The 15,232-nt window shown below is 36.5% G+C and overlaps 1 long non-coding RNA gene across 1 annotated transcript; it reads left to right on the top strand.

The window, feature by feature from the left end:
* Positions 1–9,454: 9,454 nt before the first annotated feature.
* LOC122438898 lies at positions 9,455–14,820 on the top strand. Its single transcript, XR_006268684.1, has 3 exons — positions 9,455–9,580; positions 12,164–12,235; positions 14,770–14,820. It is a non-coding gene; the product is annotated as an uncharacterized LOC122438898 (long non-coding RNA).
* The last annotated feature ends 412 nt before the right edge of the window (positions 14,821–15,232 follow it).

Below are 15,232 nucleotides of genomic sequence, written 5' to 3' on the forward strand. Positions count from 1 at the left end.
GACATTAATGAAACAAACACAAAATTAAATATTAAATATTTAATTAAATATTTTAAAAAATTTAATTAAAATTAAACATTATTAATTTTAATTAATATCCAATGTTTAATTAATATTAATAATTCAATTAAATATTTAATTTAAATGTTTAAATCAAATGTTTAATTTTAATTTAATTTAAATGTTTTAATATTCTAATTGATATTTTAAATATTTAATATTTAAATAAATATTTATTTAAAATATTTTAAATATTATCATGAACCAGTGTGCAATGAGACTTTTAGATGTAAATATAAGAGCCTTTAACTCCTAACTTAAATCACCAAAATTAGACAATTCATATTCTGTACCTTGTACGTGCATATGTGTTTCATTCTTATCAGCACTGTAGAAACACCGAATGAAACTATTTTTCTTTCTTGACATGTGCACACTTTACCAACACTTTATATGTTTGGTTTATTGATGAGTAAAGAAGAACAGAAAGAAAAAGATCAATAGTCTGCCATATTTTTCCGTCTCCTTCAGCGTCATCATTTTCAGTGTAAGTGGTTGGCCAGTATAGGAGAATACCAGGAATAAAGAAACAATATGCCAGGATTTCTTGGTTGGTTGTGTCTTAGAACACAACTGCCTTCTTTCTGATTTGAACAGAAAACATGGACTCCTAGGGATGTCAATGTCTTCCCTTAGTCATAAACATAACACACTCACTTTGCCCATACAATAAGCCTCATCAAACTCCCAGATATAGTGGGTCCACTGGGGGGTGAGGGGGAGGGTCTGTATTCACGAGGGATCCAAATGCTGTAAGGAACTCACCATCCTTCTCCATTGGTCCCTTGGATTGACTTAAAAAACAGAAGTCCACAGTCAACAGTGGACAGAGGAGGAAGGTGAGGAAGGGAGGACCAAGTCTAAAAGCCTGTTGTCTGAAATTCCATACATTCTTTTTTCTGTGTCTCCATTTATTTTCTCTATCATTTTTCATTTTTCAGTGGAGATAGAGAATTCTGTTTCTATTTCCTCCCTGAATCACACTGTTCAGAGGCAGCCTGCAGTGGTCAAGATAAGTTGCTACCTTTGGCCCACTTTTCTACCTAAGATCAATAAGGCAGTGATGGTCACGGGGATGGGCACCCAGGAGTTGGCTGCTCTCTGTGATCTTACACACATGACTTTTGCCCTCTGTAGAGCCACACATCTTCAGTGAATGACCTAAACTGTTTTCTTGTAAAGGTCACATGAATTTAGGCATTAAACAAATTGCTAGATTAGCTAACATCAGAACCTTTTTTTTTTTTGCTAACAGCAAAATCTCTTGCTGCTAACACCCCTAAATAAAGAAGCATTTTAAATTAAAGATATAGAGTATAAAATTTTTGCCCTATAAATAATAATCATTGTAATTATCCCTCACCAGAAACCAAAGAATTGGTATGCTTCCCATGGATAAACATTGGTAACTATTCTATTTGCACAGAGAGCATTACAAAAGCAGAAACAGTTTCATTATTTAAATATTATTAAGAAAAATTCTGTGAAAAAAAAGGATTTCGCTACACTTTACATCACATGAAAATGTAAGGTAGCATGTGCAAAACTGTTTAAAGCGCTTGTTAAAGATTCTTATAATAAGAAAGGCTGGGAAAAGTAGAGTCACATCTTATCAAAACAATCTAAGAAATCTTAAGAATGCTGCTTTTCTAGTAATACATAAATATACACGAACATGAGCAAGAATCCAAGTAAAGAAACAGTTCTTATTCATAGGATTGACAGTTTTATTATTACACCAGCCTAAAATAACATATAATGGTGTGTGAGTGTGCACTGGAGTTTCTAAAAGCAGCTTTTAAGATAGGCTTAAAGTGAGAAGGGTTCAACTTTCTTCTTTAAATTCTGGAGGATGGGGTCTCCTGGGGATAAAGGGGGAAAGTAGAGATAAACTTTTAATGCAAGCTCTATTCTTGCCACAGTTTGTTTTATTTATTTGTTCAGCTCTATTTATCATGTTGCTACCATATGCCAGGTCCTATGGATAAAGCAAGAGCCTTGACAAATACACACTCTGCCTTGAGGAAGCTCAGAGCACAGACAAGAGATAGTCTAGCACAGAGAAGGTCACAGGGAAGTAAAAGGTATTTAGGAATTCTTGATGGGGGAACCCAGCAAGACCAAGAGTGAGGGGGTCAAGGAAATCTTCCAGGAAGAAAAAAACATCAAAATTAAGGGCCCGGGGATAAGTGAAATGTGACCAGGTCTGCAATGGGGGAGTGAAGAATGCTGAATCAGTAGAAATCCTGAGAAATTCCTTTAGGACCTGGCTTTTTCAATTTTTATTAATTATGAGCTGAGGCTCCTTTTAGATGATTAGAAGACAATTGGCTAAATTAGTAGACATTTCTAGGATTGAAAAAGCTAAGGGATTGCTATGATCATTATTGTTAAGTGTCGGTTTGAATGTGTGTAAATAACAGATGAGGCTGAATCAGAAAGGTAAACCAGTTGGGCACACATAGAGCAGGGACCAATGGAAACAAACTACACCCAAACGGCTGCAGGAAAAGGAAGCGTGGTATCTCTTCTTTGGGCCAAGCCTGCAGGCACCAGGGAATTTTAATCTTTCTGGGTGAGGGAGCTGACAATAAAGGAAGCTTATGAGTTGGATTTGGCTATGTGTATATGAGGGGTTTTTTTTTGGTATTATATATAAGTAAAGGAACCTAAGACATATCTGTATCGACATCTGTATTAGTCAGGGTTCTCTAGAGAAACAGAATGAATAAAATATATATGAGGAGATTTATTATAAGTAATGGCTCATACAATTATGGAGACTGAAAAGTTCCATGGTCTGCCATCTGCAAGCTAGAGAACAAGGGAAGCTAGGGGAAGAAAGGATAATTCAGTCTGAATCTAAAAGTCTGAGAGCCAGGAATACCTATGTCTGAAGGAAGAAGAAGATGGCTGTCCAAGCATAGACAGCAACTTCACCCTTCCTCAGTCTTTTGTTCTGTTCATGTCTTCAACCAACTGGCTGATGTCCTCCGACACCGGGGAACGTGTTTTTCTTTACACAGTCTACAAATTCAGTGCCTATCTCTTCCAGAAACACCCTTGCAGACATATCCAGAAAGGTTTCACAGGTTACCTGGGCACCCCTTAGCCCAATCAAGATGACACATAAAATTAATCATCACAATGATTCAAATACCAACCGCTGGCATTTCATTGGCCTTCAAAAACTCTGTTCCAGGCAGAGGGACTAACATATTAAAAGACTCAGAGGCTAAGGGGAAGCAGCATCTCCAGGTGACAGAAGTACTTAAATAAGAGTTGTTGTTTAATTGCTCAGTTGTGTATGACTGTTTTGAGATTCCATAAATTGTAGCTGGCCAGGCTCCTTGTCCATGGGATTTCCCAGGCAAGAATACTAGAGTGTGTTGCCATTTCCTTCTCCAGGGGCTGACCCAGCAATCGAACTCATGTCTCCTGCAATGACAAGTGGATTCTTTACCACTGAGTCACCAGGGAAACCCTTCCTTTCTATGATCTAGTCAACTGACCTATAAGAGAGTAAGATCATATTTTGGAAAGAAATGATTTGAAGTAAAGAGATGTGGGCAGTGTTTTTGGTTCTGTCTTAATCTCTACTTCGAGCCTAGGAGTTTCTTACCTAAAAGGTTCATGATTACTTAGCTAATGAATATATAATTTATTTTTCATTCACCATATCACATTGGGAGTGATCTACTAATACAAATAACAACACAGAAAATATTTATTTCATTTTATTGCTGCATTATACTTTACCATATCGACATACCACAATATCCTGGTCAACGGGCAGCTTTTTTCATGCAATTCTTTTAAACCCAGGTCCTTTCATTGTGTGGTGACACAAAATGCTAGTTGTGTCTGACTTTTTGTGACCCCATAAACTACACAGTCCATGGAATTCTCCAGGCTAGAATGCTGGAGTGGGTAGCCTTCCCCTTCTCCAGGGGATCTTCCCGACCCAGGGATCGAACCCAGGTCTCCTGCAGTGCAGGTGGATTCTTTACCAACAGAGCTATCAGGGAAGCCCTATGCATTGAACTGGTAAGCAGATATAGAGAATGTGGAGCTCCACAGTCACCTTGGTCCAGAAATGACCCCCGAACACACACATATTCCATTGGTGAAAAATACTCATGTGGTCTCACCTCAGTAAACATGGTGGAAAACGCAGGTGGTTGGACAGCTGCTTCCCAGAAATCTCTCTCTACTATGTAAATAGAAGGCTGAGACTAGGAGAGAGTTTTATGTCACTGCCATGTTAGTCTTTTCCTTTATAGTTTTTAACTTTGGAGGCTTGCTTAAAAAAATTAGAGAAACATTCACCAGTATTTTTCTAACATTTAACATCTTTTTAAACCAGGTAGCTCAACCATAACAACATCCATTCTCCCCACTAATTTGAAAGGGCATTTTAATCAAATACTAATATAATACTAATATACACATACATTTGATGCTCTTTGCACTTGATTGTATTCTATTCTCTTTTGTCTTGGGCTCATACCAGCACTACTTTAACTACAAAACTCTGTAAAAAAACGTTCTATCCAAAAGTCTACAAGCAATCAATGCTGGAGAGGGTGTGGAGAAAAGGGAACCCTCTTACACTGTTGGTGGGAATGCAAACTAGTACAGCCGCTATGGAAAACAGTGTGGAGATTTCTTAAAAAACTGGAAATAGAACTGCCACATGACCCAGCAATCCCACTTCTGGGCATACACACCAAGGAAACCAGATCTGAAAGAGACATGTGCACCCCAATGTTCATCACAGCACTGTTTATAATAGCCAGGACATGGAAGCAATCTAGATGCCCATCAGCAGACGAATGGATAAGGAAGCTGTGGTACATATACACCATGGAATATTACTAGCCATTAAAAAGAATTCATTTGAATCAGTTCTAATGAGATGGATGAAACTGGAGCCCATCATACAGAGTGAAGTAAGCCAGAAAGATAAAGACCAATACAGTATACTAATGCATATATATGGAATTTAGAAAGATGGTAATGATAACCCTATATGCAAAACAGAAAAAGAGACACTGATGTACAGAACAGAATTTTGGACTTTGTGGGAGAAGGCGAGGGTGGGATGTTTCGAGAGAACAGCATCGAAACATGTATATTATCTAGGGTGAAACAGATCACTAGCCCAGGCTGGATGCATGAGACAAGTGCTCGGGCTTGGTGCACTGGGAAGACCCAGAGGAATCGGGTGGAGAGGGAGGTGGGAGGGGGGGATCGGGGTGGGGAATACATGTAAATCCATGGCTGATTCATGTCAATGTATGACAAAAACCACTACAATATTGTAAAGTAATTAGCTTCCAACTAATAAAAATAAATGGAAAAAAGAAGTTCTTTTTTTTTTCATTCTGTGCCTCTCCCTCCAAAACTATCTTATTAAAAAAAAAAAAAACTTTCCTATCATATGCTCATTTGTATATATACAATAATTATCTCTCTAAATTTCTTCCTCAATTCTAAAATAATCAGGAGAATAGTTCAATTAGTAGATAGAGACAAAGATAGATGATAGACATACTTAGAGGATAACTTACGTATTTTCATTGTTGATGTTTCCTGTTTAATTTAGGAGACTGGTGTTCATATTCAAATTTTCTTATGTGTCCCTCAGTATGTTCTCAATACTGGAAACTCAGTATATATTAAACAAATACTTGCTAAGTGGATCGTATTACCATATTTTGCATACCTCTCACTAAATGTACTGCCAGACATTTTATATTATACTTTTGTTGCTTAATAAAAATACCTTTTTCTATTATAGCTTTAAACTGCTTATTGCTAGTTATAAGAAAGCTAGCTATTTTGGAGCATCTGACTTGTAATCACTTAGATGAAATGAATTACTCTGTAAAACTTTCATGACTAAGAATGAGCTTCTGTTGCTTTCACAAATGAATGATAGTTTCAATGGCTATAGAATTCTAGGTTAAGAATATTTCCACGGAAAACTGCAAACATGAATCCTGCTATCTACTATTTATTGTTACTGAGATGTCTGATGCCAACCGGATTTTTCTTCCTTTTGTTTAGCAACTTTTGTTTCTTACTGGATGCTTAAAGAATTTTTACATTATCAGAAATTAAAATATTTCATTCAAGTATGTTTATATCCAATTACCTCCATTAATATTTTCCTCTGTCATAACCAAAAATCAACTCTTCAACTCAAGGACATTGTTTTCAAAGATTTAGTAATTTTTACATTTTTTTTCACACCAATTGTGAATAATATAATTTCTATAGGTTTACTCCTAGGCATTTCCTCCTTGTTTTTTATATTTCTCCATCATAATTATCTCATACTTCTCCCCTAAAGTACAAAAATTTTTGAGTGCTTGACTACAAATTTCACTAATTTATTTTGCTGATGTAGTGAATCTGCTCTTCACTGACTCTACTGTATTTTAATTTGGGGAATTTAAAAAATCTAAAGTCAAGTTATACTTTATGTAATTGATGTAGTTTAGCATCAGTTAAGAAAACAATTGAATATATTTTAAAAAACATTTCACTGTTAATTTTCTAGTAGATTTATTTACTGGGTGGGAGTGGTGATGGAATATTTCCTCTAAATTCCTTAGACTGGTGCCCATGTTTGGTACTAATAAGTGTTTTTATAAACATTATTTTTAAAAATTAAAGGTTTGTTCCCATGTCTATACAGTTCAGTTCAGTTGCTCAGTCGTGTCCAACTCTTTGCGACCCCATGAACCGCAGCACGCCAGGCCTCCCTGTCCATCATCAACTCCCGGAGTCCACCCAAACCCATGTCCATTGAGTCAGTGATGCCAGCCAACCATCTCATCCTCTGTCATTCCCTTCTCCTCCTGCACTTAATCTTTCCCAGCTTCAGGGTCTTTTCCAATGAGTCAGTTCTTCACATAGGTGGCGAAAGTATTGGAGTTTCAGCTTCAACATCAGTCCTTCCAATGAACACCCAGGACTGATCTCCTTTATGATGGACTTGTTGGATCTCCCCACAGTCCAAGGGACTCTCAAGAGTCTTCTCCAATATCAAAGGTCAAAAGCATCAATTCTTCTGCACTCAGCTTTCTTTATAGTCCAACTCTCACATCCTTACATGACTACTGGAAAAACCACAGCCTTGATTAGATGGACCTTTGTTGACAAAGTAATGTCTCTGCTTTTTAATGTGCTGTCTAGGTTGCTCACAACTTTTCTTCCAAGGAGTAAGCATCTTTTAATTTCATGGCTACAATCACCACCTGCAGTGATTTTGGAGCCCAGAAAAATAAAGTCAGCCACTGTCTCTCCTATTCCCCCATTTGCCATGAAGTGATGGGACCGGATGCCATGATCTTAGTTTTCTGAATGTTGAGCTTTAAGCCAACTTTTTCACTCTCCTCTTTCACTTTCATCAAGAGGCTCTTTAGTTCTTCTTCACTTTCTGCCATAAGGGTGGTGTCATCTGCATACCTGAGGTTATTGATGTTTCTCCTGGCAATCTTGATTCCAGCTTGTGCTTCTTCCAGCCCAGCGCTTCTCATGATGTACTCTGCATATAAGTTAATAAGCAGGGTGACAATATACAGCCTTGACGTACTCCTTTTCCTATTTGGAACCAGTCTGTTGTTCCATGTCCAGTTCTAACTGTTGCTTCCTGACCTGCTCAGATATCTCAAGAAGCAGGTCAGGTGGATCTGGTATTACCCAATCTCCTTTCAAGAATTGTTCCACAGTTTATTGTGATCCACATAGTCCAACTAGGCTTTTGGCATAGTCAATAAGGCAGAATAGAGTGTTTTTCTGGAACTCTCTTGCTTTTTTTCGATGATAACAGCGGATATTGGCAATTTGATCTCTGGTTCCTCTGCCTTTTCTAAAAACCCAGCTTGAACAGCCTGGAAGTTCATGGTTCAATGTATTGTTGAAGCCTCGGCTTGGGAATTTTTGAGGATATCACTTTACTCACATGTGAGATGAGTGCAATTGGTCGTGGTCAGCTTTTGAGCATCTCTTGGGACATTGCTTTTTTCTTAAGGCGATATGGAATGAAAATCTGACTTTTTCCAGTCCTGTGGCACTGCTGAGTTTTCCAAAATTTGCTGGCATAAACTGGAGTACAACACTTTCACAGCATTCATCTTCAGCGATCTTGAAATAGCCTCAACTGGAATTCCATCACCTCCACTAGCTTTGTTCGTAGTGATGCATCCTAAGGCCCACTTGACTTCACATTCCAGGATGTCTGGCTCTAGGTGAGTGATCACATCATCGTGATTATCTGGGTTGTGAAGATCTTTTTTGCACAATTCTGCTGTGTATTCTTGCCACCTCTTCTTAATATCTTCTGCTTCTGTTAGGTCCATACCATTTCTGTCCTTTATTGAGCCCATCTTTGCATGAAATGTTCCCTTGGTATCTCTAATTTTCTTGAAGAGATCTCTAGTCTCTTCCATTCTATTGTTTTCCTCTATTTCTTTGCATTGATCACTGAGAAAGGCTTTCTTATCTCACCTTGCTATTCTTTGGAACCCTGCATTCAAATGGGTATATCTTTCCTTTTCTCCTTTGCTTTTTTCTTCTCTTCTTTTTACAGCTATTTGCAAGGCCTCCTCACAAATTTTTGCATTTTTCTTTTTCTTGCTGATGGTCTTGACTCCTGTCTTTTTTGCACTTTTTTTTCTTGAGGATGGTCTTGAATTCTGTCTCCTGTACAATGTCACGAACCTCCATCCATAGTTCATCAGGCACTCTGTCTATCAGATCTAGTCCCATCTCTATTATCCCCATCCTAGTCCCTGGTACCTGCTTTTCTCCTGTTTCCATGAGTTACGAAAAAAATTTTTTAAGATTCCACTTTTAAGTGATACCATGAGGTATTTGTCTTTCTCTGAGGATCTAATGTACAACATGATAACTATAGTTGATAACACTATATTGCATAGTTGAAATGTGCTAAGAATAAAATTTAAATGTCCTAGCCAGAAAGAAAAAAAAGTAAGTATCTGAGGTGATGGATGCATTAGCTCAGTGGGGTGAATCCTTTCACAATGAACATATGAATCAAATTGTTATGCCACATGCTTTAAATATCTTACCAACTTATTTGTCTATTATACCTCAGTAAAGTTGGAGGGAGGGGAGTAATTTTTTTCTTTGCAGTTTATTTATCTTTCACATGACAGTCCCTGCTTGTTTAATTCTGTTACTTAACACTACTTGAACCTGAAACTGTCCCAAGGGCACAACATAGTTCCAAACGAAAGCAGGGTGGTTTAACAGCTTAATTGTATTGAGTCCATTTTCCATCTGTGATTAGTAGTGAGGGAGCCATAACCAGAAGATCCATGGCGGGGACTTATTTATGGTGGGAACCAGAATTCACTGGGCATCACCCACTTCTCTAACTGGTGTGACTGTCTTAGTGACCCTGTAGTAAGTTCCCACTTCACTCAACAAGTCATCCTCAGCAAATTAAAGTCAGAGCTGTCACCTCCTAAAGTTATGGCTAAAGGTAAGTTGCACTAATCATGTTTTATAATCATATTTCTTAACTAGCCCAGAGATAGCTGGAGCATGTCTCCCTTTTGCTGATTGTGAACAACTGCTCTTAAATGGAGCCAAGTGCCTCAGTGTTACATTTTTGTTAGGGTACCATCCAGCTAAAGTGTAGGCAGGCTGAGAGCATGGCCTGTAGTTCTGAAGATGGCAACTGTAAAGCTACTGAGTTCTCATTCTGGGCTTCCCTGGCCTATTATATTCTCCATCTCCCTTGTCTCTTAAGGGTACCTGTGGGTTCCTGTCCTTTCAAGTTCCACATAGTTTTATCCTTCGCATGAGATAAAAGTCAGGCTGGTTGATCTTCACCTAGGTTAGTTCTCACCTAGATTCTGTATTCCTGAATTCCATCCAAATTTCTCTTTTGTCATAGTGGGTATCCGTTCTGTTTGTTTCTTCTTTCTTTCTTACTTGTTTTTTTTTTTTTCTTCCGAGAGTCCAATATGACAATTCTCTATTTTTTTTCTAATGAAGATATCAGAGAAGAGGTTGTGTCATCAAAGAAATCTACATTTCTGTATTAGTTTTCATATTCTAGTCCCATTAGCTTTAAATAGATTTTATAACATGAACCTAAAAGAAAGAATGAAAGAGAGAGAAGGAAGAGAAGGAGAAGGGGTAGGAAGGAGGGAAGAAGGAAGGGAGGAGGGGAGGAAGGAAGGAAGGATGGACCCAGACAGCAAAGCTATAAAAACACCATAGTGACTGGTGAATTTACAAGGATTAACTTTTTCTAACTGACAATAGTTTGATAGCCAACAAGAGCAGTGGAGGACACCTGGTAATATTAAACTAATTTGAAGGAAAAGTAACAGTAAAAAGAAATATACTAATATATGTCTAGTTTCACTATCCAAGATAAACCCTTCAATCTGCCAAATTCATCCTCTGGGTTTACAACAGACCAGAGTCAATGCTGACCTTTGAGTAATCTCATGTTGATGCCTTTGGTCTTTGTGGAAAACACTGGAGTAACCTTAATTTAAAAGTTTCTCTGGCCACAGCTTGATAACTTGCTAAGGTGCTGCAGACGAAGTCAATCCCTCCAGCTTTACAATACAATCTTTCAGATTATAAAACTGAACTTAAAAATGGCTGGAACAATTCTGGGCACTCCTACTCAGCTCTTGTGGTCTGTTGCCACGAGAACTCTTGGAAGACAAATTGGTGTCCTACAGCAGTTCACGGTGCTAGATGGACTCAATCCCTCCCCGACCCTCACTCCAGCTATCCTTCCTTCACACATGGCTACCTGGCCCTGCCCCCAGAGCCCTTCCTAAGTTCCCTGTTATCTGGTATACCCTACATTCACTTGCTGCTTCAAGAACTTCCATGTTAAATAGTCAAACGAAATAAATCCTCTCAAAGCTTCCTTGCAAACAAATGACACCCTTAAAAGTCAAGTTTCAAATAGTTTACTAAATTATGGTATCCTACAATGCAGCCATCAAAAATGCTAAAGAAGATATTTTTAATGTAAAATTATAGTGATATAGGAAAATTCTGTAACACAAAGCAAAAGTAAAAGGTTTCAGGGAAGTATATATCAACTATGGAAAAGGAAGACATCCCTGGTGGCTTAGATGGTAAAGAATCTGCCTGCAATGCAAGAGATCCAGCTTCCATCCCTGGGTTGAGAAGATCCCCTGGAGAAGGGCATGGCAACCCACGCCAGTACTCTTGTCTGGAGAATCCTATGGACAGAGGAGCCTGGTGGGCTCATGGGGTCGCAAAAAGCTGGACACAGCTGAGTGAAAAGGAAAATACACTCAAAAAAAGACTGGGAAAGAATGTACTAAAATGCTAACAGTTGTTGGCACAGTATGATAACATTATGCATGATAGTTTTCTTTTCTTTATAAATATTGCCGTATTTCTATAAAATGCATGTTCTTGAGCAATTTGTATTTTTTAATGATTTAATAACTTCAAGATTTTAGTAACTTGGAATGTCAAGTAGATTACAGCACTTTATAAAATTGTCTACATAGTGATTGCAAATAAAAATAATGTATAAATGAGAAACTTGAAAATATGAGAAAATCTCTTCCCTAGATGTGATAAAGAGTGATTGCTATTTCATTTCATTTCAAAGTCCATCTATATTTTCAGATGAGCACACTGATAATTTACTAACTTTATACTAGAAAATAACGTTTAAGAAAGAGGAGAAGCAAGAAAACTGCTATGTTCCTAATATTCCTAATAAACCAGTATGCTACAAATACTTTACACAAAAGTTACAAAGTTGTTTTCAGAAATTAAAGATTTTAGCTTCACATATTTCAAGATAAGATACTTCATACTCCCTAATTCACAAGTGGCAAACAGTTTCCCAAACATATTTTTACCCTAAAGTGAAGTCAACTGAAATGAGAGGACTATGAGAAAAATAATTTTAAATAAAAAAGGTCTAGGCAACGGTTCATCATAAAACAAGGGTCTTGACAGGACTCTGAGATGTAATATGGTTTGTGGATATACACCTAAAATTCAGGGCCCCCACTGCCTTCTTCTATTTCTTTTTGTTTGTTTACAGCCTTTGGGAGGACAGTTTGATCCACAGAGGCAAGTGAAGAATCAGATCTAATTCTTTCTGCAGTGGAGATGGGTATGTCCCCTGCTTTCATGGTCCAGGAAATTCACTGTTAAGGAGGTGTCCATGTACAATACATATTACTTGGAGAGGTACTGTGGTATGTGTCTGGTGGGTGAGGAAGCAAGGTGAGAGAATGACCTGAATTAGGAAATACTGATGCTAATACCAAATGAAGTGTGAATACCTTTTAGGAGTCACCAAGCCATCAAAGTTGGACATTATTCCACCTATTTGCAAAAATCTGTGGTGACTTGATGGTGTATGTGTAACTATATATACAGCCTTTATCTAAAACAGAAGAAACAGCTGATTTCAGGAAGTCTAAGACATGATATTCAGAGAATGAAGATAAAATTCAAATACACATATTAGGGGATACCAGGTTTGGACCATAACTTCACTATATCTATACAAAGAAGGAGAGGAGAAAATAAATGTTGAATCTACTTCTTTATCTTGTCATAAACCTCAATCCTCAATGTAAAGAAATTAAAATCTTTATTCCACTCTCAGTAATTTCTTTTGGAAAGGAGATGTTTTAAGAAAATACTGGCAGTAAGCTATAATTTCTTTTTTGTCTCATATGAGAATTTGTTTCATGATTCATTTGACTCTAAATTGTCCTTTTAATTTTGTATTTTCTGTTTAAAGCAGGAATTAATACATTTAAGACAAAAGAAACTACAATAAATCACATTCTACTAATCTCTGCATTACATATAGCATACTTTTTTAAAAATTTCCAGGACATTTTGTCAACCAAAAGGTAAAAATATATTTAAATATATACAGATTCAAATAATGAAACTAACATTGCAAATATTTATTAATATGCACATCCTACACACTTATGGTTCCACACCACTTGAATGTATTGTCATCTATATTGTATATATTATTATAAATTACAAAACTTTGTATGCCTTATTTTCTTTCAAATTTGAGAACTTTATGGAAGCAATATTATGAAACATTAAGGTGTACAACAGAGTGTCTGAATTTTATTGCTAAAATAATCTGTTCGTTTGTTTCAAAATTGCCAATTTTCACCTAAAGATCTTAAGGGAACTCATGGTTTCTTTTTCTGTTTTACTTTTAACAAAAGTCAGAAATAAAAACCTAAAACAAAACCATGAACCCTTCAATACTTTAAAGCTCAAATTTCAGTTCACTGTTTATTTTTCTTTGTGCTCTCAGTGAGCTAATTAAACAAAGAACTTGATATTCAAAGCTGGTTTGGGAAAAGAGAGGGGGCACGGCCAGTTGGGATTTGGCCCAAATACCAATAAACATGGAAGACAATAGTCACCATCATAGCTTTCATTATGACTTTATATTCATTCACTAAACTTCTCAATATAGTAAAATGGATTAATGGGGACGGGAAAAATAAAATCACATAATTATCTCATTTAATGTTTAGGTTAGACAAATTTTACCTATTTGAAAGCAAGATTTTTAAATTATATTTCAGAATTGATTAGTTACCAAGGAGGAATCTTCATTACACTGTTTATTTTCAAATTGAATCCAACCGCTCTACATTTTTTCTTAATACACTTAATTATTTTATAACCCACCAGAAAAAAGTCATAAACATACTCAAATAAATAATTTAGAAAGCTTCTTTTCTCTTTAATATTATACTTAAATGAGTCTGTGTTAAATTTAGATAAAATTATATTTGTGAAACATATCATCAAAATAAGCCATACACTTTTATGACTTTTTAAGTTCTATAATTTGTTTTAATATTTTAAAATACTTAAAGATTAATATGTTAGCATTTATAGAAGTTGTTTTTTTTTTTAAGTTTCTTTCATTTCTTCTCTTCTCAAATCTAAGAGTTGGGTGTGTGTCTTTCCACATCTTTTTTTATAATATAGAAATCTATAGAAATGCACACAGATAGGGGTATGTATTTTTGTAGACAATGCTTTATATATGATTCTGTAACTTAACTTCTTTTATCCTTTCATCATGGACATTCTTCTCTATCAGAATAAACAGGGTAACTTCATTTCTCTCAATGGAGGGCAAGTATTCCATTTCAGGGTTTATTTAACAAAATCCCTATTAATGAGAATGTCAGTTTTACACTTAAACAAGTATACATGTACATTTAGAAGTCATACCACATTAAATGGTCTAAAAAAAAAATGAGGCCCTCTTGTTCCTTCTCTAAAAGATAATCAATTTTAAACAGTTTCTGGGATTTCTTTTTTTTTTTTAGACTTTTGATGATTAGCATTATGACTTTTAAACAATAAACAAATGTATAACTTGATATGCTCTTTGACACAGTGTTAATTTTCTTTAATTAAAATGAATAATTTAGCATACTTACCACTATCCCCTTGCTTTACTTCCCCTTCTCTTTTGTTTTCATTTTATTATTTTTTATATTGCTAAATCTTGTAACTTTTATATTGTTTTGATAAACACAGTGAAGTCTTCCCTGCCAATGTCTAAAGTAAGTCTAAGATCCAAAGGCAGTGAGCCAGTGTCTGTGGGAACTATGACTGAGTGTGGATAATTTTCTGCAGAGCCATAAAGGAAATCAACCCTGAATATTCACTGGAAGGACTGATGCTGGAACTGAAGCTCCAATACTTTGGCCACCTGATGCAAAGAGCCAACTCTTTGGAAAAGACTCTGATACTGGGAAAGATTGAGGGCAAGGGGAGAAGGGGACAAGAGAGGATGAGACGGTTAGATGACATCAGTGACTCAATGGACATGAGTTTGAGCAAATTCAGGGAGATGGTGAAGGACAGGGAAATCTGGCATGCTGCAGTTCATGGTGTCCCAGAGTCAGACATGACTTAGTGACTGAACAACAACAACAACATATGGTGTGATGGGCCCATGAGAATGAGAATCTGATCTTTTGTGCATGCACACAATGTTTCAAAATATTTAAAGTCCAAAGGACTCTTCTGTAAGTTTGTTTTAGCTTTCTGGGCGGCATTCAGGTCTAATGAAAAGATGACAAAGCTCAGAAGGTGT

Source organism: Cervus canadensis, chromosome 3 (genome assembly GCF_019320065.1).
Source record: "Cervus canadensis isolate Bull #8, Minnesota chromosome 3, ASM1932006v1, whole genome shotgun sequence".
Classification (NCBI taxonomy): domain Eukaryota; kingdom Metazoa; phylum Chordata; class Mammalia; order Artiodactyla; family Cervidae; genus Cervus; species Cervus canadensis.